Source organism: Furipterus horrens, unplaced genomic scaffold, assembly GCF_987537825.1.
Source record: "Furipterus horrens unplaced genomic scaffold, mFurHor1.1.pri manual_scaffold_9, whole genome shotgun sequence".
Taxonomy (NCBI): Eukaryota; Metazoa; Chordata; class Mammalia; order Chiroptera; family Furipteridae; genus Furipterus; species Furipterus horrens.
In genome coordinates, this window is record NW_028327179.1 from 90,012,053 (window position 1) to 90,032,497 (window position 20,445).

The window sequence follows — 20,445 nt, forward strand, 5'->3', positions numbered from 1 at the left end:
AGTGGCCACACGTGACAGGAAACATGTATTTTACAGAATTTGTCCAAGAATGTCACTAAACAAACTATAACAGTAACAAAAAACAAATTGGCAGAAGAGGGTATCTGATTTTCAGAATTGCCACCTTGTATTATTTTAAATGCCCGGTTTTCAGCTACTAGGTACGGAGTTTCTTTTGGGGGTAATGAAACTATTCTGGAATTAGATAGCAGTGGCAGTTGTACACCCTTCAGAATATACCAAGATCCATTGAATTGGGCACTTCAAAAGTATGAATATTATGTGTGTGACACATCTCAAAAAATGTTCTCAAGAAAATGTCAAGTTTTCAACAAAGAAATTGAGATCCTGAAATGCACAGGAAAGTACAGACTGTACACAGGAAAAGAAGCAGTCATTGGAAATTGTCCCAGATGTTGGACTTTCTTTGCAAAGACTTTCAATTGGCTATTACAGATATGTTCAAAGAACTAAAGAAAACCATGTCTCGGTAATTACAGGGAAGAATAAGAATGTCTCACCAAATAGAGAATATCAATGAGGAAATAGAAATCATGTCTGAAAGGTGAAGCTTAAAGGTGGCCTGCAGTTAGCAACTCAGTTCTGCTAAGCAGAGTATGGCGAAGGTGATAGGATGTGATCATATTAGATCCTGAATATAATACATCGAGGCTCCTCCTTGCTCTCTTGGATCACTCGCTGTCGGGGGAGCCAACTGCCATATCATGAGGACACTCAGACAGCCCAATGGAGAGAGAGAGAGCCACATGGCAAGGAGCTGAGTCCTCCTGCCAACCACCATGTGAGTGGGTCATCTTGGAAGTAAATCTTGCAACTCCAGTCAAGCTTTATGTTGAGTATAGCCACACCAACCGGCATCGTAATAATAACCTCATGAGAGACCCTGAACTAGAGCCATCCAGGTAATTTGCTCTTGCCTTCCTAACCCTCAGAAACTATGTATCTCAGCCCTGGCCAGGTAGCTTCGTTGGTTAGAGCATCATCCCAATATGCCAAACATGCAGGTTCGATCCTGGGTCAAAGCACATACAAGAAACAAGCAATGGATGTATAAATAAGTGGGACAACAAATCAGTGAGTCATATTGTCTCTCTCTCTCTCTCTCTCTCCTCTCTCTCTGCTCTCTCCTCTCCTCCCTCTCTTTCTCTCCGTCTATGTCCATTCTCTCTCTAATATCAAGAAAAATTTTTAAAGGAGAGAAGCCGTGTATCTCACACAAACTATTGTTTAAGTAGCTGTTTTAGGGTAATCTGTTATGCAGCAATAGTAGCAAATGCATGCTGAGCGGAAAAAATCCTCTGAAATTATCAAAGGAAAGAAGATCGATAGAGAGGCTAATTTTCTTTCAAAGCAAGGCAGCCCACAGTAGAACAGGTCACATTTTTAAGTAGTGAGCTGCTTGGCACTAAAAGATCACAAGCGAAGATGGATGGTCATTTATCAGCGATGATGAATTATGACTTCCTTCTCTAGTGGGTGAGTGGTTTTTGCAAATGACCTCTTTTTAATTTTACTTATATTTTGACACCCACCACTCCCACTACCATCTGTTCTCCAGAAAGAATTTGTAGTAGTCTAGAATTACGATACATACACATAAAAAAGCTAAAGTTAAAACCAGAAGCCTCACAGACGAATTAGACTTGCTACAATTACAACTAAGCCTGATCGAGATGTTGACTATAGGCCTGGAGTAGGGCCTGGCAGACTATGTGCCTGTTTTAATGCCACTCGCTCATTCTGGCTGGAGGTCTGCTAACCCAGACTGTTCCTGCCAATTCTGTCACTTCCCCTCTGATTTTGTCAGGGGCTAAACATTACCCAATTGAAGGTAAGCTAAAGAATATTCCCTGTTTATGGATTGGTCTGATTTCTTAGCCCTTATCTTGAATTGGCCCCGTACAGGGTCCCTGGCCAGTGGACTGAAGGCTTTGTCTAAGATGACAAGGGTCAGCTCAGGAGCTATGGGGGAGGCGCTTTTATTTTCCCTGTTGTTGTTTGAGGTTTTGATCTTCTCTGGGTTAAGAGGCCACTTATCTTTGTAAACACAAAACATTTTTGCTTTCTCCAGTTTTCTGTTTATGGTGAAAGAATGGAAGCCAATAAAGTTTGTCTGATTTTTGAGACGCCAAAAATAAAAATAAAAAAAGAATATTCCCTGTTACAGATAGAATGTATGATCAGCTTATTCCTGACGGTGAGTATGAGAATGCCTAGCTCTCTCCTTCATGGAGAAAAGCAGAGCCCACTGCCGGCTGATTACAGGGACCACCCTGAAGTCTCCAAAATGAAGACTTTGTTTATCTTGCTAATGTTGGGGGACAGTGTCCTTGGTTCACCCTAATGGAAGACGGAGGATGTGGCTTGGGCTCATGGACAGTCCTTGCTGAGACAAGCTTCTGGGAGACCCAAAGCAAGAGTCAACTAACCAATGCTAAGGCTTCCTGCACAGCCTGCCAATAGGAGGTGGAAACAACCCTGTAGCCCTGCGCCTCTCCTTTTGGTTATTCCCTGGAGAAGGCTCCCATCAAGATGGCCGCCTAGGTAAACGCGGTACTCCAACCCTCCCAAAACCACATCAGAAGTACAACTAAACTAAAGAACAACCACCCTGGAGAACGACCTCTATACACCTAGAAAAGTCACTTAAATTTTTTTTTTTAAGCTCTGATTCTGAATATGATTTGGGCTTAGAAAATGTTTAGGGCCATGTCAATTGGCCAACTTAATCATAGAAGGTTCTGGAAGAAATCTGACTTGGAGTTGTACTGCTTTCTAACGAAAACACAGTTATCAGTGGTTGCTGGGGTCTCAGATCGCCTTTGAAAGCAGTGAGCTCCTTGGCACTCCTGGGTTCCCAGATCCCAGTGCTGTGAGCTCTGGGCAGTGAGGCCAAACGTGTGGAGCCTGGCAGACACACGCCCCGAGCCACATCGCAAACGGAGGATGCGAACTTACTCATCAAAATCAAGCCTGAGACAGAGCAGAGAAAAAGCATCTGATGTTCTTTTCCGCCAAAGCCTTAATGCCAGGCACATTCCATAGACCGGATGTCGGGCCGCTGAAGGGTGATCAGTCTTACTCTGGAATTAAATCCTGCCGTGCTGTTAATGAAGAAACGCCGGTGGGTTTGCTGAAAGGTAATTTAGATCTACATAATTATGACTTAATCCCTCACCCTGTGACATTATAAAGGTCCCTACCCAAGTGGAAGCTGCATGATTTCATGCCACAGAGAGTGCAGCTGTGTGTGACTCCTGTTCCCTTTTGTATGTAACACTCACATCAGTCATGATAGCTGTATTAAATGGTGTGACCTGACCCAATTCTTGGGCACAGGGCGTTATCTCCTAATCAAAACCGCGAAATGTGGGTGAGCAGGCTGTGAAAAGAAATCAGGATCCGCATCTTAAATAGCAGATTCACGTTTCTGGATGGGAGCGCTGCTGGGGGGTGCGGAGGGTGGGGGGCAGGAGGTGGTGGCTCAGAGCAATCTCAGATCTCCTGCGGTAACAGCCAGAGGTGAAGGAGTCCTCAGAACTGCCCAAAACTCCAGCACTGGTTCTGGGGACAACTCTCATGGCAGGGATCACCACTGGGACACCTCCTTGCAGGCACAGCAGATTCGTGTGGACAAGGACAGCCCTCTCCACAGCCTTTAGGCTTCCCCTTCATCTTGAGAGACGGGAGCGTGGGAGTTCAGCGTCAAAAATAGCTTGGAGCCAACTCAAATAGTGCTGTGTCACAGCACAGAAAAGTTACAGGGGTGGCTTAGACCAGAGGCAGTCAGAGGGGTAGAGATTATGTCAAGCTGGGAGTAGAGAGTTGGGGAGTGGGCCCAGGATGTTTCCAAAAGGAGGTGCCTTTGAGCGTGGCTGTCAGGACGGGGTTATGGGTTGAACTGTGTTTTCTCAAAATTCATATGTTGAAGCCCTAACCCCCCAGCATGGCAGATGCTACTTTATTTGGAAATAGGGTCATGATGGATGTAAATAGTTAAGATGAGGTCACACTGGAGTAAGGGGGTTCGCTAATCCAGTGTGAGTGGTGTAATTATGAAAGGGGGGAGGTTTGGAGACACACACCTACACACACTCAGGGGGCTGCCGTATAGAGACTGGAGTTGTGCTGCTACAAGGCAAGGAACTCAATTAGAAACAGGAGAGAGGCCTGGAACCAATTCTTCCCAGTGCCTCCGGTGGGGGGACGGCCCTGCCAACACCTTGATTTCAGACTGGCCTCCGGAAGTGTAAGACGATGAATTTCTGTTGTTCTGAGCCTCCCAGTTTGTGGTGCTTTGTTGCAGCCGCCCTAGCAAAGTAATGCAGATTTGTAGGACTATGTATTCAGACAGGTATAAAGAGAACCTCAGGTGAAGAGAAGAGCACAGCTTACTGAGTGAAGAACGAGCTTGCAGCCCTGGCTGGTGTGGCTCACTGGGTTGGGCGTTGTCCGGCACACCAAAATATCACCGGTTCGATTCCCAGTCAGGGCACACGCCTGGGTTGCAGGACAGGTTCCCAGTCAGGGCAACAACGCCTGGATTTCATGGGAGAGGCAACAACTGAGGTTTCTTTTGCACACTGATATTTCTCTTGCTCTTCCCCTCTCTCTAAAAATAAACAAAATCTGAAAGGAAAAAAGTAAAAAAAGTGAGCTTACAGTCCTGGCCAGGTAGCTCATTTGGTTAGAGGATTGTCCTGATATACCAAGGTTGTGGGTTCAGTCCCTGGTCAGGGCACATACAAGAAGCAAACAAAGATTGCATAGGTAAGCGGAACAATAAATCAATGATTCTCTCTCTCTCCCATTTCTTTTCTCTTAAATAAATAATCTTGCATACATACCAGGAGCATTCAGATGGGAGCAAGCATCTGAAGAGGTCTGAAGAGGGGCCATGGGAATGTGTACTAGGCCAGGTGATAGCGAGGCTTTGAATGGTGGGAAACGTTCTGTCTGGCAAGAGTTTGCTTCACAGTTGTTTCTTTCTGTTTATATTTATCTGTACCCACTCGGGCAGGAAGTGAGTTGAGGTGTGCTGGAATGGGTCTGGTCAGATCCTCCCCAGGAGAGTGAACTGGGACACTCCTGCTTCCTGAGGGACAAGCAGCAGCCCCGGGAAGAAGTCCCGTCCTCCGAAAGAAGTGCAGAAGGACTGGAGTAGACCAATGGCCCCAGGACGGGAAGAGGAGATCAAGACGAAATGATAGGCTGACCGACAAATGTTTGTGAATGGAGGAGAGGATGGGAGAGAGGAATGGACCATAGCGTTGTCAACATTTTGAGCTTGTGACTAGGAGGACAATGGTGCCATTACCAGACTTAGTGAGGAAGGGAGGATCATGTAGGGGGAACTGTGGGGTTCCCAAGTGCAGGCATCTGGCAGGCAGTTGAACTGGGAGGAAAATACACCCTTGAAGGAAAACATGATAAGAGAATGGAAATTTTGAAGCCAGTTGAAAGGTAACAGCGCTACTATATAGGAAATAAAATTAAATGGGGGTGGGGGGACCCACTATGTTAATCCATTTAAAGGTTGGTTGTTCTAACCTGTTCAAATGTGGGTTATGAGTTTGCTATTGTTGCTTTAGGAGTATTAACAAAGAAACAGTTGGTCTGTGGCAAAAACTGCTTGCACCTTGCTCTTAGCAAATTCCTGCCCCTCTGTGGAAGCATGGAGTAATGAAACAAATATGCTGCTTGTCAAGATGTCTCTCACAACGGGAAAAAGGAAAGCGTGATCTCAGGCCCGAGGCCCTGCAGCCCCCAGGATGACCCCCCTACTCTGTTCTCCCGGCCATAGCAGGACACGCGAGTGGAGATACCGAGGGAGCAGGAAAGCGGGGCTCCCATGATGGCCACTTGGCTTTCGCTGGAGAGTTCATGAGCTGGCGAGCACTGAGCTCTCTGACAGCCGAAGAAGCTCTGGTCATCGGGGTTCCCAATTGATGCATGCAGAGAAAGGGACAAAAGAAGCGGCATCGGGGAAGAAGCCCATGGGTGCTTTTAGCGCCAGAATGAGAGAAAGTACTTTCTCTGAAGCTGAGGAAGAAAAGCCTCGGTGAAATTCAGCAGTGAAGAGCGAGAGGGATGCACTTAACTCACACGCAACCGCGCTTAACTCCCTTACGCTGACGTATTAATTTAGCCAGGTAACAGCGAACAATACCTGATATCATGTCTCACCAAAACTTATTAGGTGAGCCAAATAAAAGTGGGTAGCATCTCACAGTGTGGCTTGTCACATAAACTACCTCATCCTCGTCCAATAAAATATAATGTGCACCATAAGTAATTAAATAATTGCCAACAGCCACACTATGACGGTAAGAGGAAACAGATGAAATTCATTTTAACAAAAGTTAATAACATTTTAATAAAATATTTAACTCTGTGTCCCGAATATTACCATTTCAACATATAATTAATATTTGAATTTTCGAGGTATTAATATTTTATGGAGGCTTTTTTTTTGTATGAAGTCTTCAAAATCCAGTGCATGTTTATACTTACAGCCCATTTCGCATCACACGAGCCCCTTTCACGTGCTCGGTACCCGAATGTGGCCACCGAATCGGAAGTGCGGCGCTCCCTTTTCCGAACAGGGTTTCGGTCCTTGCTCAGCTATTTCCCCACATCAGTTCTCTACTGAAGGGTTCCTACCTTGTTCTCAAAACAGATGAGTGCTCATCAAAAATATTGACCAGTTCATTTGCTTAAAGTCTCTTTAAAATTGCACAGGATTTCCTCCTGTTCGAGGGTTGGCTGTGGGACTCAGTTTACTAATGTTATTTTGTGCCAAGGCCAGATTGGAGTTCAAGTAAATGTTATAAACGTTTACAAAAGGCTGTGTGCTTCATACTATAGTAGGTGCTTCATTCACAGGATTCCATTTAATTCTCACACTGAGCCTGCACGATACATTTAGCACCCACATTTTTCAGATGAGAAGGCAGAATCCCTTGCCCATGTATGTGTTACCAGTAACAGCTAATTAAGCAATGCCAGCAAGGGGTCCTAATTTTCAGTATTTGTGATCCCTTTAGCTCTGAGTAACATCAGGACCGAGGCCAACCCTACAGACAGCGGTACTTGGTGCATCTCCTTGTCTTTGGCAGTGAACGAGTCACGTGGATGAGGCTCTGTGACATTCCAAGCCTGCCTTACCTTCTGATCCAGCCCTGTGAGTCACCCACCCCGGCCCCCCATGCCACCTGACACAGCAGCACACAAGTCCATTCAGCACCCCCACCGAAACTGGGCAGGGAACATTACCCAGCTGCGCACTACGCTGGGCAGCCTCAGCCCCTTCTCTCCACTAAAACCTTCTCTCATGTTAAACCCCACAGGCTGAGGGATGGGACTTTACGTGACATCTTGGCCATGCCTCACACCCAGCCCTAGAAAACCTCAAGGACTACCCAGCTGAAAAAGGGAACGGAAGGTAATGGCCATAATGATAACATTTTTAAGAATAATTGAAGGGAGCCCCTCCTTTGAGAGAGATGGTGGAAACGCACAAAAAGGGACCACAGGCTGCGTAAGAAGCTGATCTACAAACCGGATGAGGGGCACTCAGAGCTGACCATCCTCTTCTGCCCGGTCCCTCATCTGCTCGCACCCTCGATCCCACCTGCCCTCCTACCACAGCTGCTCAAAAACGGGGTGCCGATTTGTCCTTTCTGCCTCCCTTCCTTCGCCCCGACCCGTTTCCCTCACTAGATTACAAACTCACTGAGGGCGGGAACTTCGCTCCGGTTGGTATCTGACACTGTGCTCCTCAGGGCGCCTTGCACATCGCAGCACTCCGAGAGCATTTGCTGAACTTGGGGATAAAGTCTGGGGTGACCTGCACGCATAAGGGTGCAAAGTAAAAGGGTTCAGAATATAAAACAAGCCCAGAGACTATTGAGAAATTCCTATGAATTTGAGAGAGAGAAGTGGGAGGAAGATGAGGAGAGGGGACGAAGGGGCGGAAGGGGCGGGTGCGGGGGCAGTGTGCAGACCCACGAGGAAATCAGAGACACTGTCGCATTCTCATATGCAAGAGCTGGAGGCGGGGGTGGGGGGGTGACTGCTTTCTTTTTACAGAGACCTATTTGATCCCATGAACGAGGGGGAGAGAAGTTCCCTGTGGCTTCTATGAAGCTGCTCTGCATTTCACAGAGAAAGCTCTCTAAATTACAAAGGAGAAATAAATATGAAGTTGATTAACCGCTCCAGATTCTACCAAAGGCAGGAGAGCTCACGTGGCGGGGTAACGATTGGAAACATCCAAGAGCGTTCCCCCCATCAAAGGAAATAATGAAAGACCCCAGATGGCCCTTGGCCTGGGCAGAAGGCAGAGGGACACTTCTGGAATTCAGGCTCCTTTTCACTGACCCCATCCCACTGCCTGCCGGCTGTCACAGTTCCAAGAGCCCTGTGTGGAAGTGCCGATAATCCTGCCTCTGAAGTGTTTGCTAAAGAGCTGGGGAACCATTCTCAGGAGCCCCTCTGGTAGAAACGTGCCATTGGTCAGAAAGGTTTCATCACCCTTAACAAATCACCAGCAAGTTACAGGGCGCTGATTGGGTGCAGTCAGTCGGCCGTGGTCAGGGGCTGCGGGGAGGTGGGGGCCAGCCTCCAGGAAACAGGAGGCTTTCCCAGGGGGCGTATCTGAGGGAGCTGAGGTTCTGTTAGGAGGAGGGGTGGAGTGGCGATTGGGGGTAATTGATGTTGGGTTGGCAAATACCACGTGTGCTCCAGCCTAGGCATCTTGTGATCCAGTTTTTAATAATGCTTGTTACAGTAACCTCAATGTTTTTCCTCCAAGAGATTTCAGTGATATTTGATTTTATTTCAGGTTTCTGTGGGATGCACATAGTGTGGTAGAGAGAGTACAGGCTTTGGGATCAGAAAAGCTGAGTTTACGTTTTGTACTGCACATACCCACTGGCTTAGATTCTCCTAAGCAGGTCACAGAACCTTTCAATTCTATTTTCTGGTCTGCAAAATGTGGATAATAATGTCTACTATTCTGAATATTAAGAAAAAGCATATATGTAAAGAACACAGTATAGTGCTTGGCATATACCAGGTGCCCTTATGGTGAAATCCCTTTGTTCCATCTATGATGTGGATCAAAGTTAAAATACAGATAGAGAGATCTTCTCTATGCCTAAGCAGCTCATACTTATTCAAATAATAACTAGGGGGCTGGGAAAGAGGACTCTCAAATTTGATTCATATAACCCCATCCAAATACTTTACTAAGTAGCTGCCACATCTTGCAAAAATCCTTAACAATATTTTACATTTTCATTATGCTTCTTTTTAAAAATGAAAGTATCAATAAGAAGACAAAGTATTTTTCACCCTGACAATAAACATGCACAGGCAGAGAATTAGACATCAGAATCTTCAGAAGCGGTCACATTATTTAGCCGATGAATTAATAGGAATCTGTGGAAGAGGAGGTGGGATTTAAAGTTATAGCTGAATAACAATAAGGTTTTAGTGTCCTTAAAATTCCACTTGCATCTGCTCCTTTCTTTTGACTACAAAAAAACATCAACTTTTCAGAGTAAAGGGTAAAAAGATCTGTACTGTCTTACAACGGTACCCACCAAAGAGGCTGCCACTGTAGTAAGAGGTGGTTATTTGAATTGGGTAGACAGTGTGAAAATCAATAAAGGAAAGTCTCATTCAGAATGGACTTGGAGCCCTGGATGCTGTGGCTCAGTGGATTGAGCGTTGGCCTGCGAGCCAAGTGTCGCTGGTTCGATTCCCAGTCAGGGCACATTGCTAGGTTGCATATCAGGTCCCCAGTTAGGGGCGTGAGTGAGAGGCAACCACACAGTCAAAAAAAAAAAAAAGAAAAGAAAAGAAAAAGAATGGACTTGGGAAGCCATGAAGGGAGGGTTCGCATGCACATACCGCTCATTATGGATTACTTGACATACCCAGGAGGGAAGAAGAAAGATTTTCTCCTTGCCCAGCAGCAACTTGGCCAATAAGAAGCCACCACAACTCCAAACCCTAGTTCTCCTCTAAAAAACTAGTTTTGGAAACCGCCCCTCCCAACTTCTGCCCTTCCTCTCTGAAAACATGGTGCCACGGTGCCTATGGTTCGCCATGGTTTGCATGTCCCAAGTTGCAATTCTTCTGTTTTTATTTTTGTTTTTTTTTTTAATAAACTCATTTTTCCCAGCTAAACCACTTAGCTTTTTGTTCTAAAGGTTGACCAAAGAAATAGATGAGCAGAAGAGGGGGTGATTGCGAAAGAAGAGAATGCCCTGGGGTGCATGTGAGAATCTTGAAAGCATGAGCAAACCCAGCCAGGAGACAGCAGTGCTGTTTGCAGTGGTAAGAAAGCGGATGAATGAGCGTAAGAAGAAACAGCAGTGGCTGGACCCTGTCCTGACACACCGGGCAGAGAGGACTGGGCACCCGGGTGTTCATTATCAAGAGAAAGATCAAGTGTCATACAAGGCCAAAGACAAGTGCGCTTAACTCCAAATGACAGTGTGGCTATTGGTTTTAACCCTTTAGCAAATTTCCATTATTGAGATACAGGTTGGTACATGGAATCAGGAAGCAAAACTTGGACTTGCAGTACGATTATGACTCACTACCTTTGCCTTCCCTGCCCCCAAACAAATACTGGTCTATTAATGTCACCAGGACTAATCACCTACCTAATTCCTGATCAGGGGTAGTAAATATGGAAACTGAATACCTTTCATTGTTAAGCAGATCCATTCATGTATTCATTGAGAGCAAAAGAGCATAAGCATTTCAATGAAGTGACAAACTGCAGAAGCGGAGCTGTAGGCTGTCAAAGCTACAATTCTGGGCTCAATCATTCACAAATTGAACCATCTAAGGTGAGGAAACATCAAAGCATGTGTAATGTGTGGAAATCCAAACCAAGGACCCATCTTCCACTGCTAAACCTTAAGACTGCTTGGAAAATTGCACATTGTCCTTACAGTAAGTCTGGTAAGCCCACAGCTCTGGGAGAAAAGCAGCAAACTGAAGAGGACTGATTCCATAAGTCTTGAGTCACTGTACAAGAGTGGAGGAACAAGACCTCTCTCTCAAGAAGCCACGGTTAAAAAGAGAGCTGCCCAGAGTGGCTGAGATCAGAAAGGAATGACTCAGCAGGAAGACGGCAGCCCCTTCCTTACAAATGAAACATGGGTCAGAGCCTCGGCCCTCCCTCGCCTTCCTAATGGCTCCTCCGAGAGCAGTTTGGTCCACTTTCCAGCTGTCTCTTCAAAAGGAAAATGAACATCCCGTGACCTCATCACAGCACTAAAAGGGGTCACATTTTAGTGAGCAAATGGCATTTTCTCTTTGTAATTTACATACTAAACCAGCCAAAACTCCTGGATTCCTGGAACATCCCTTAGGGAGATACGAACAATAAAAGGTGCCTATGCTAAGCCAAGGTCTAGGAGGAGAAACTGAATTGCACACAGATGATTCAAAAAGATGGGTTTTGTAATGCGATGTGAGAGATGCTAGTGATGGGGCTTTGGACCAAGTGCTAGGGGAAAGCAGAGGAGGCCATGGTTAACAGAGCCCCCTTTTTCTTCATCACGAGCTAGTGAACAAGCAGAGGATCACGTCCTAGAGAGGAGAGAAAGGGCGTGCCAATATTTGCCTTTTTATTTGGGCCCCTGATTTGCTAGACTGGCTCTAGGTGCCCCCTTTCTTCCATATGTATGAAAAACATCTTGTTCTACCAGTTTTATCAGTGAACTTGGTGGAACTGTAAATTCTTTCCTGTGTTGCCCTTGAAAACAAATCTAGGGTGCCTCCCTCACCCCCAGCAACTTAATAAGCAGCTGGCCCACCTGGTACTGCTGCTATTCTGACCACATGTGTACCCAGTTTTCACCCATAGGGTACAAAATTCTGGGTGTAGTTTACAGAATGTTTTAATTCAAGTCCAACTAGATAATAGCGGTCCTTTCCAGAAACAATCAGATTAGTTCAATAACTGAGGCACGCTTGGTTGTGGATTGTGTTTGCCTAATAGTTAGATTCAAATGCATTGAAGAGAAATGAGTCAAGGGGAGATACAGTCCCTTTGAGATGTGACTAGAGGAACAAGATTGTGGTGATACCCAGTGCCCAGCTGCAGCAGGAACTGAAGGCTCAAAGGAAGCAAACAATGTCCCTGAAGCCATGGAAGGAGCCTCCAGACAGGAAACATAGTCACAGGGGGATGTGTGAGGTGTGGGGAAGCACTGACCATTCTCTTGCCTATCCTCCTGGCTCCTGCCTCCCATTGGACAAAATCAATCAAAAGACAGAAGGCAATGCTGCCTGCAGGGTCAGCCCCTCCAGGGATACAAAGATGGGAAGGGAACAGATGGAGCAAGAGAGAAATGGAGGCTAGCTATTGCCTATGCCTTACAGATTGTTAAATTAATACCGGTCATGTGCTCAGTAGTGTCTACCTATAATTAGTCCCATCTTGCATAGTATTAATGCGCTCTGCCCGAACAGACAATCTTTGTTTCTTCTGAGAATTTTAAACATCACAGTAAGTGCTAGTGTCTTTTTCAAGAAGTGATGCTGGGAAAACTGGATGTCTACATGCAGAAGAATGACGTTAGACCCTTGCCTTACAGCATATATGAAAATTAACTCAAAATGGATCAAAGATCTAAAAATGAGAGCTAAAGCTACAGAACTCTTTCAAGAAAACATAGAAGAAAAGCTGCATGACATTGGATTTGACAATGATTTCTCAGGTATGACACCAAAAACACAGGCAACAAAAGTAAAAATACATAAATTAGGTTCAATCAAAATTTAAAACATCTCTGCATCAAAGCAGTAATCAACAGAGTGAAAATGCAGTCCATGGAATGGAAGAAAATATTTACAGATCATATATCTGATTAAAAAAAACACACTAATACTCACAATATATAAATAACTCCTACAATTCAACAACAAAAAACCAAGCAACCTGATTTAAAAATGGGCAAAGGACTTGAATAGACATTTCTCCAAAGAAAGTATACAAATGACGATACGCACATGAAAAAATGTTCAACAGCACTAATCATCAGGAAAATGAAAACCAAACCCAGGGCTATAACCTCACACCCACTAGGATGGCTGCTACTAAAAACACTCGGAAAACAACAGGTGTTGGTGGTAACGTGGAGAAATTGGAACCCTTGTTGTGTACTGTTGGTGGGAATGTAAAGTGATGCAGCTGCTATGGGAAACAGTAGGAAAGTTCCTTTAAAAATCAAAATTAGAACTATCATATCACAATTCCACTTCTATATATACACTCAGAATAATTGAAAGCACGGTCCCTGTGCATTCATGTTTATAGCAGCATTATTCACAGTAGACAAAAGATGGAAGCAATCCAAGTGTCCACTCACAGGTAAATGGGATATTACTAAGCCTTAAAAAGGAAGACCATTTTGACACATGCTACGACATAGATAAACCTTTAGGACTTTATGCTCTGTGAAATAAGCCAGTCCCAAAAGACTACACTGTATGATTCCACTTATGTGAGATGCCTAGACTACTCTAATTTGTAGAGACAGAAGATGGAATGGCAGTTGCCAGGGACGGAGTGAATATGGAGTCGTTGTTTCACGGGAATAGAGTTTCAGTTGTGCACAATGGAAAGAATTCTGGGGATAAATGGAGGCTGCATAATAATGTGATTATACATAATGCCACTGAACTGTACGCTTAAAAATGGTCATGGTGGTAACTTTTATATTACGTGAATTTTACCACCATTTTTTAAAAAGCTGTAGTATGAAGAGTAACTTGGTACCCAAATGGTTAAAATCAAATTTCTCCAACATGATTTTTCTTCTAAGTAATTTTATAAGAGCTATAAGTTCCTTTTTGAATGAATTCACAATCAAGATGGACTCTTGAGTACCTTGACTTGGTCAGGAACAAAAATCAAAACATGACAGAGTGAGAGCTGGGAACTTGAATAATTCATGAACTTTGAAAAATGCCCTAAGCCTCTATTTATTTATAATGAAAATACTATGCATATTCATACTATGCTGTTTGTATCTGCAGGACTCTTTACAAAGCAGATAAATAATTCAAACACTAATTTGCCCACTTGGGCAGTGAGAGGCCAAAGGTCAGGATTCTGTGCCGTTGTTCTGATGGCTACTGATTTTTGTTCCCCAGATGCGTGCATAGTCAGTGTCCCATTACCCACTAGATGGCCCTGGGATGTGATTCGAGGTATGATTTCCCTTTTTGCCATCCTCTTCCAACTTCTGAATAAGTAATGCTTCATCGGAAGGGAAAAGAACTCCAAAGCCCCTTCTTGTCTACTTGTACTTCTTCATGCATGTGGTTATTATTATTTATTATTATTACTATTATTATTATTTCTATGTGCATCCTAGACTTTTTCATACTCTTAGAGGTTAGCATCATCATAGACCTCATGGAAGGCAAGAGAGCTTCCCGGACACTGGGGTGTGAGATGGACAATGAGGTTCAGGCAGCACATCCCTGAGGTGCATCTGGCTGGACAGGGTGCCTGGTACCAACACAGTGAAAGATGGGAGACTCCATCTTTGCTTTTCGCAGATTCCAGAAGACTTTCTTTCTGTCCCTTACTTAGAAACCAGACAGACCCTAGTGTCGCCTCCCGTGATGGTTAATTTGATGTGTCAACCTGACTGGACTACAGGATGCCCAGACATTGGTCAAACATCATTCTGGGTGCATTTGTGAATGTTTCTGGATGAGATTAACATTGGACTCAGTAGACTAAGTAAAGCAAATCACCCTCTCTAACGTGGGCGGGCCTCATCCAACCACCTGCAAACCTGGATAGAACAGAAAGACTTAGTTAAAGGCAGTCAGACTGTGGAGCTGGCACATTGGTCTTCCTCCTCTCTCAGACTGGAATAGAGGCCATCAGCTCTCCTGGATCCCCAGCTTGCCAGCTTCAGATCTTGGGACTTTCAGCATTCCTAATCAAGTGGCCCCATTCCTGTATTTTATTTTATCTCCCATTGTTTCTATTTCTCTGGAAAACCCTGAGTAATATACCCACTTTATTGGAAAGATTTGCAGCTTTTTCATTTTCTTTTCTTCCTTTTTTTTTTTAATGATGGAACATACTACTGACAGTGGCAAAGGCCAATATGGAAATAGTCACTTGAACCCTGGCTGCCGTGGCTCAGTGGATTGAGCGTTGGCCTGTGAGCCAAGTGTCGCTGGTTCGATTCCCAGTCAGGGCACATGACTAGGTTGCACGTCAGGTCCCCAGTTGGGGGCGCAAGTGAGAGGCAACCACACAGTGATAAAAAAAAGAAAGAAAAAGAAATAGTCACTTGAATGAGGGTCAAAAGATAAAGAGTGGACTTCAATCTGTTACTAACCAGTTGGGTGAGACTGCAGGAAATCCAGACACTCTATGTATATATTAACTTTGCTGCCTTTCAGACTCTTCAGATCTTAGCAGCTTAAAACAACCATTTATTTAGCTCATGATTCTTTGGGTTGAGCAGGCAGTTTTTCTGGTCTGGTTTTGGCTCATATGGTTGACTGGCAGGTCAGCTGGTACTTGATGATCTGGCTTCGTGCACATGTCTAGTAAGCAGTGAGAGGCAACTGCCCAAGGCCCCAGGGAACTAGGCCCATTGTTTCTCATTATGCAGCAGGTAGGCCCTGGCTCCTTCACATGACGATCACAGTGTTCCTAAGAGCAGTAAGAAAGAACGGACCGGCACCCAAGCATTTTCAAGTCTTTGTTGGCACCACATGTTTTACTGCTGTGTTGACCAGAGCAAGTTACATGGCCAAGCTCAGATTCAAGGGGTAGAAAAATAGACTCTACCTCTTTTTAAAATTTTTTAAAAATTATTGATATTAGAGAGAGAAAAGGAGAGGGGAGAGAGAGAGAAGCATCAATTTGTTGTTCCACTTATTTATGCTTTCATTGATTGATTCTTGTATGAGCCTTGACCAGGGACCAAACCTACAACCTTGACATATCAAGATGATGCTGTAACCAACTGAGCTGCCCAGCCAGGGCCTAGACTCCACCTCTTGATGGGAGGGGCTACAGAGTCACATTGCAAGGGTGTGCATACAGGGCTGAGGAGAATTAGTGGTCCTACTTGCAGCTCACACACCAGTTCAGCCAGTTTTACTCTCCTCTCATTTACCTCTCACCACAGACCTGGGAGGTGAGCATGGGGTCTGACTTGAGGTAGATCCCAGGCCTGACTCAAAGAAAGTTCCATTAGACCTTTGAACCCTTTATTTCTTTGGTGACTTCAGAGTCCAGGTCATCCATTCTAAGACAGGAATCCTGCTACTTGAATTTCAAACACTCATCTGCGCAGATGTTCACTCGGGAGGAATGAAATGGCAGTTCCATTCTGTGTAATCCTGTACAGCTAAGCTTTGAGCAGTTTATACATGTTTCTAAAGCACCTAATATGCTCAAGGAGCTTTTTGCAAAGAAGGAATGGATCTTTACTGAAGAAAGGTAACAGAAAATTTGTCCCTAAGGTGTAGATGTAAATTGTGTAAAGTGCCTAAAGTAATGCAGTATATCAGAGATCTACAAAGTCTCCTATTAATCCCATGGGAAAGCATCATCTATCCACAAAACCAAGGGTTATAAGGCTCCTGCCTTCTCCTCGTGGCTGGCGGAATCTCTCACCCGTCCCCATCTTCTCTACGTTTTTTTTTTTTTTTTCAAGTCATCCCCCAGATTCTGCTAAGACGTTTGGCTGCCCGAGACAATTTCATCCTTTTCCTCATTCATGCCCCTTTTCCTTTGGGAAGGGAACACCCGCCCCCTTCTTCCCAACCTCCTGTGAACGATTTTATTTCTAGTATATCAAGAAATTCTCAGAGACCCTTCCTGAAACACATCCAGGCCAGCCCCCTCGCCTCTGTTTATGCCACTTCCCGTTCAGGGACTGCCCACCTTCCCCTCCTGTGTGTCTTTCCTCCTTGAAGGCTTAGTTAGTTCAACTCTGACCTCATCCAGGGAGCTTCACAGCATCCCTGTCTTGGGTCACAGATTTATCTCAACTGACAATGCCCAGGGGCTGGCTGGGGACACTGCTTTATCTGTCACAATGAGTGAGCCCTGTCTGCCAAGTGCATAAAAGGAAGAGATGGTCTGCTTGCACCTCTGTCCCTCCCTTAGGGCCTGCGACACCAACTCCAGATCAGTTGGGGGGGACTTACCTCCTCTAGTGTACTTTTTAAAAAATCCTCACCCTAGGACATTTCCATTGATTTTGAAAAGAGAGACAGGAGAGAGAGAGACATAAAGAGGCAGGGAGGGGGGAGCAGAGAAAGAGAGAGAAAGAAAGACAGACAGACAGACACTGATGTGAAAGAGAAACATTGATCGGTCGCCTTCCTTACATACCCCAACCAGGGACCGAACCCACAACCTAGATATGTGCCCTCAATGGGAATTGAACCAGCAACGTTTCGGTGCATGGAATGATGTTCCAACCAACTGAGCCACATGGCCAGGGCCTAGTGTACTTTTAATTAATTTTAAAAATCTCTGTATCCTACTGCCCAACCATAATGCAAATTTCTTGATTAAAGTATCGAGACTTTAACTTTTTTGCATCCTCAGTGCCTGAAACCAACCCATCTACATAGTAGGACCTTGAGTAACCAACTGGTGATAATGGTGACCTGGGTGTGTTCTGTGCTTTACATCAGAGCCTGCAAGATTTGCTTTCCCACAAAGCACCACGGTTTCAATTTAGCTCTTACCTGGAGGAAGTATAGTGTGAGTTTTGAAGCGTATGGATTATGGTGGGATTTCTCGTACAGTTCATTCATTTGCCTTCTATTTACTCTTTCTTCTGTTTTTACTATTTAGTGCCATTGGGATGCTTTGGTTATTAAACCTCGTGTCTCTCAAACTCTCAACTTTCTACCACCTCCTGTGACACTTCCTTTCTGAATTCCTTCTGGTCTTCCTTTATCGTCTTCTGAATATCCCATCATAATATCCTCAGGTCCTCATATCTTCTCCCAAAATATTCCCTACAGTCCGTTTTGGTCATCATTTGAACATTTTAGCCATTTCAATCTTAATTTGTGACTTCTCTGATGAAATTCCCCTTCTGGCTGGGAAGGTGATCTGAGCTAGAAATTCTCAGTAATCCATATCTAGTCCTCTGTTCCGATTTTACTCCTGACTTGATGTTTGCAGTTCCTTTGCAGACAACTCTTTACCGGCTTGACTTTTCTACTTTTGTCAATGAGCTTTTTAGATGATCTCTTCTGAGACTACAAGTTGTATCTTTGATCTCAACACCAGTATCTGATCCAGAGTATCTATTATTGAGGCACCTCCCTCAAAATGCCTTTGATCTCTGCTTGGAATAGGTAATATTGGGCTCAGTCAAGTCCTGCCTGGGCTTTATCAGGGTCTACCAGTCCAATTAATTACTACCATTATTATCTGAACATAGCTGATTTCTGTAAAGATAACTAATGTAGTTCCTCATGTGTTGTACTGTCTTTTCCCAACTTCTTCTGATAATCATCATGAGGCCATTTATATAACCTCTCTGGACCTCGGTTACCTCATCTGGCAAATGGGTATAGACGAAGGATAGATGTGAAGATGACAAAAGACAAAACAGTCCTGGCTGGTATGGCTCAGTGGATTGAACACCAGCCTGTGAAACAAAGGGCCGCTGGTTCGATTCCCAGTCAGGGAATGTGCCTGGGTTGTGGGCCAGGTCCCCAGTTGGGGACATGCAAGAGGCAACCACACATTGATGTTTCTCTCCCTCTCTTTCTCCATTCCTTCCCCTCTTTTGAAAAATAAATAAATAAAGCCTTAAAAAAGGAAGAAAGAAAAGAAAAGAGACAAAACACTTGGAAATATATCACCCCAAAGGCAGTAGTTTAACATCCTGAAAGGCATTAACCAGTTTTATCTCTTAATGAACTTAGGTCAGGATGTCTTTCTTTGTGAATTATGGGTACCCTGTTACCATCTTACCGGTGTCCTCACTAATTAATGAGTTGAATTAAATCATATATATTTCATTCTATTTTTTTTGTATGGGAACCATATACTTAACTCTTCGAAAGTTATCCTTTGACAGGTCCTAACTGACCGCCTTAAAACACGTTCCTTATTAATAGGCTGACATTGGCAAAACTTACTTTGCTAGAAATGCAGATTAAGCTGCTAAAAAAAAATACTGGGTTTCCATTTTTATGTGTTCTGCCCCCCTCTTCCCTATGTCAGTTAGCTAAAGCCAGGTCCTAGTGGGTTAAAAGTGGGGAGTCTCTACCCACTAAGCCAGGTCCTAGTGGGGTAAAGGTGGGGAGTGTCTACCCACTGGAAAAAGAACTAAGCAAGCTGCAAGATGAGCCTAGCAGAAAGAGATACTTTCATTGTGGCCTTTACATTTATGACTAGCAAGATAATGAAGGAAGGTAATTCTGAAAGCTCTATGTCAGTTTTAAGAGTCCCTCAAGCACTGAGAAAGATAATAGTCAATGGATGGTGTCCACAGGATTTCTTCTCCTCCCCTGACAGCCGTTGAGGGGATCATTGTGTATTTGTAGCTGCTATTATTGAAGCATGGAGCAGAGGCCCTGCGGGCCAAGAGGATGAGGACACATCCCTACAAGGATCTCTATTGTCATCAGTGTGACCATAATAGTTACTATAATTTTCCTTCCACTTTTCTATAGTGCATCTTGTGTGTGGAGCTTAAGGCTATGGAATTTGGGCCTCATAAAATCACACTAGCAGAAAATCATGCTATGTAATCTTGCAAAAGTATTTTATAAAACTGCAAATAGAACCTATGCAAAAAGACAAAAAATAACTTCCAATGCAGGTCACTTGACTAATACAGTTACTTATGGGATGCTAATAGCTTTTCAGAAGCTTTCAGATAGTGGCAATTTGACAGTCAATTTCTCTGAATTGTTTGACCACTGCCAACTTTTCTCTGAAAGGGCATGGCTTATCATGTCCAGGGGGGATGGGGGTGGGTGGGAAGGGGGATGTTAATTAATTGCAAATCAGCTTTCAGTTTTGTCCGGTAGTTTCTCTTTATTATCTGCAATTAAACCATAAGGTCCTCAAGAGCCATGCATTTTTTCTTTTTTCTTTTTTTTCTTTTCGTTTCATTTATGCACACCCTCATCTGCTAACACCGCGCTCTGCAGAGACATCTAACACTTCCAAAGTAAGACTCCGCGAAAAGAGCCTTGGTGAATGGAACAGGATGGGGGCTCATGGTGATCTTACGGTGGGATGAAGAAGAAAACAGTTGGACACAAAGAATAGGGGTGCAGGGCGGGCGGCGGAGGGGAAGAGGTAGAAACGAGGAAGACAAGCAAAAAGAAACAAAGCCAGAGACTGAATAGACTAGAGAGAGAAAG

The 20,445-nt window shown here is 44.3% G+C and overlaps 1 long non-coding RNA gene across 1 annotated transcript; it reads left to right on the forward strand.

The window, feature by feature from the left end:
- Positions 1–7,406: 7,406 nt before the first annotated feature.
- Positions 7,407–20,444, forward strand: LOC150002159 (uncharacterized). Its single transcript, XR_016513149.1, has 2 exons — positions 7,407–7,465; positions 20,230–20,444. It is a non-coding gene; the product is annotated as an uncharacterized LOC150002159 (long non-coding RNA).
- The last annotated feature ends 1 nt before the right edge of the window (position 20,445 follows it).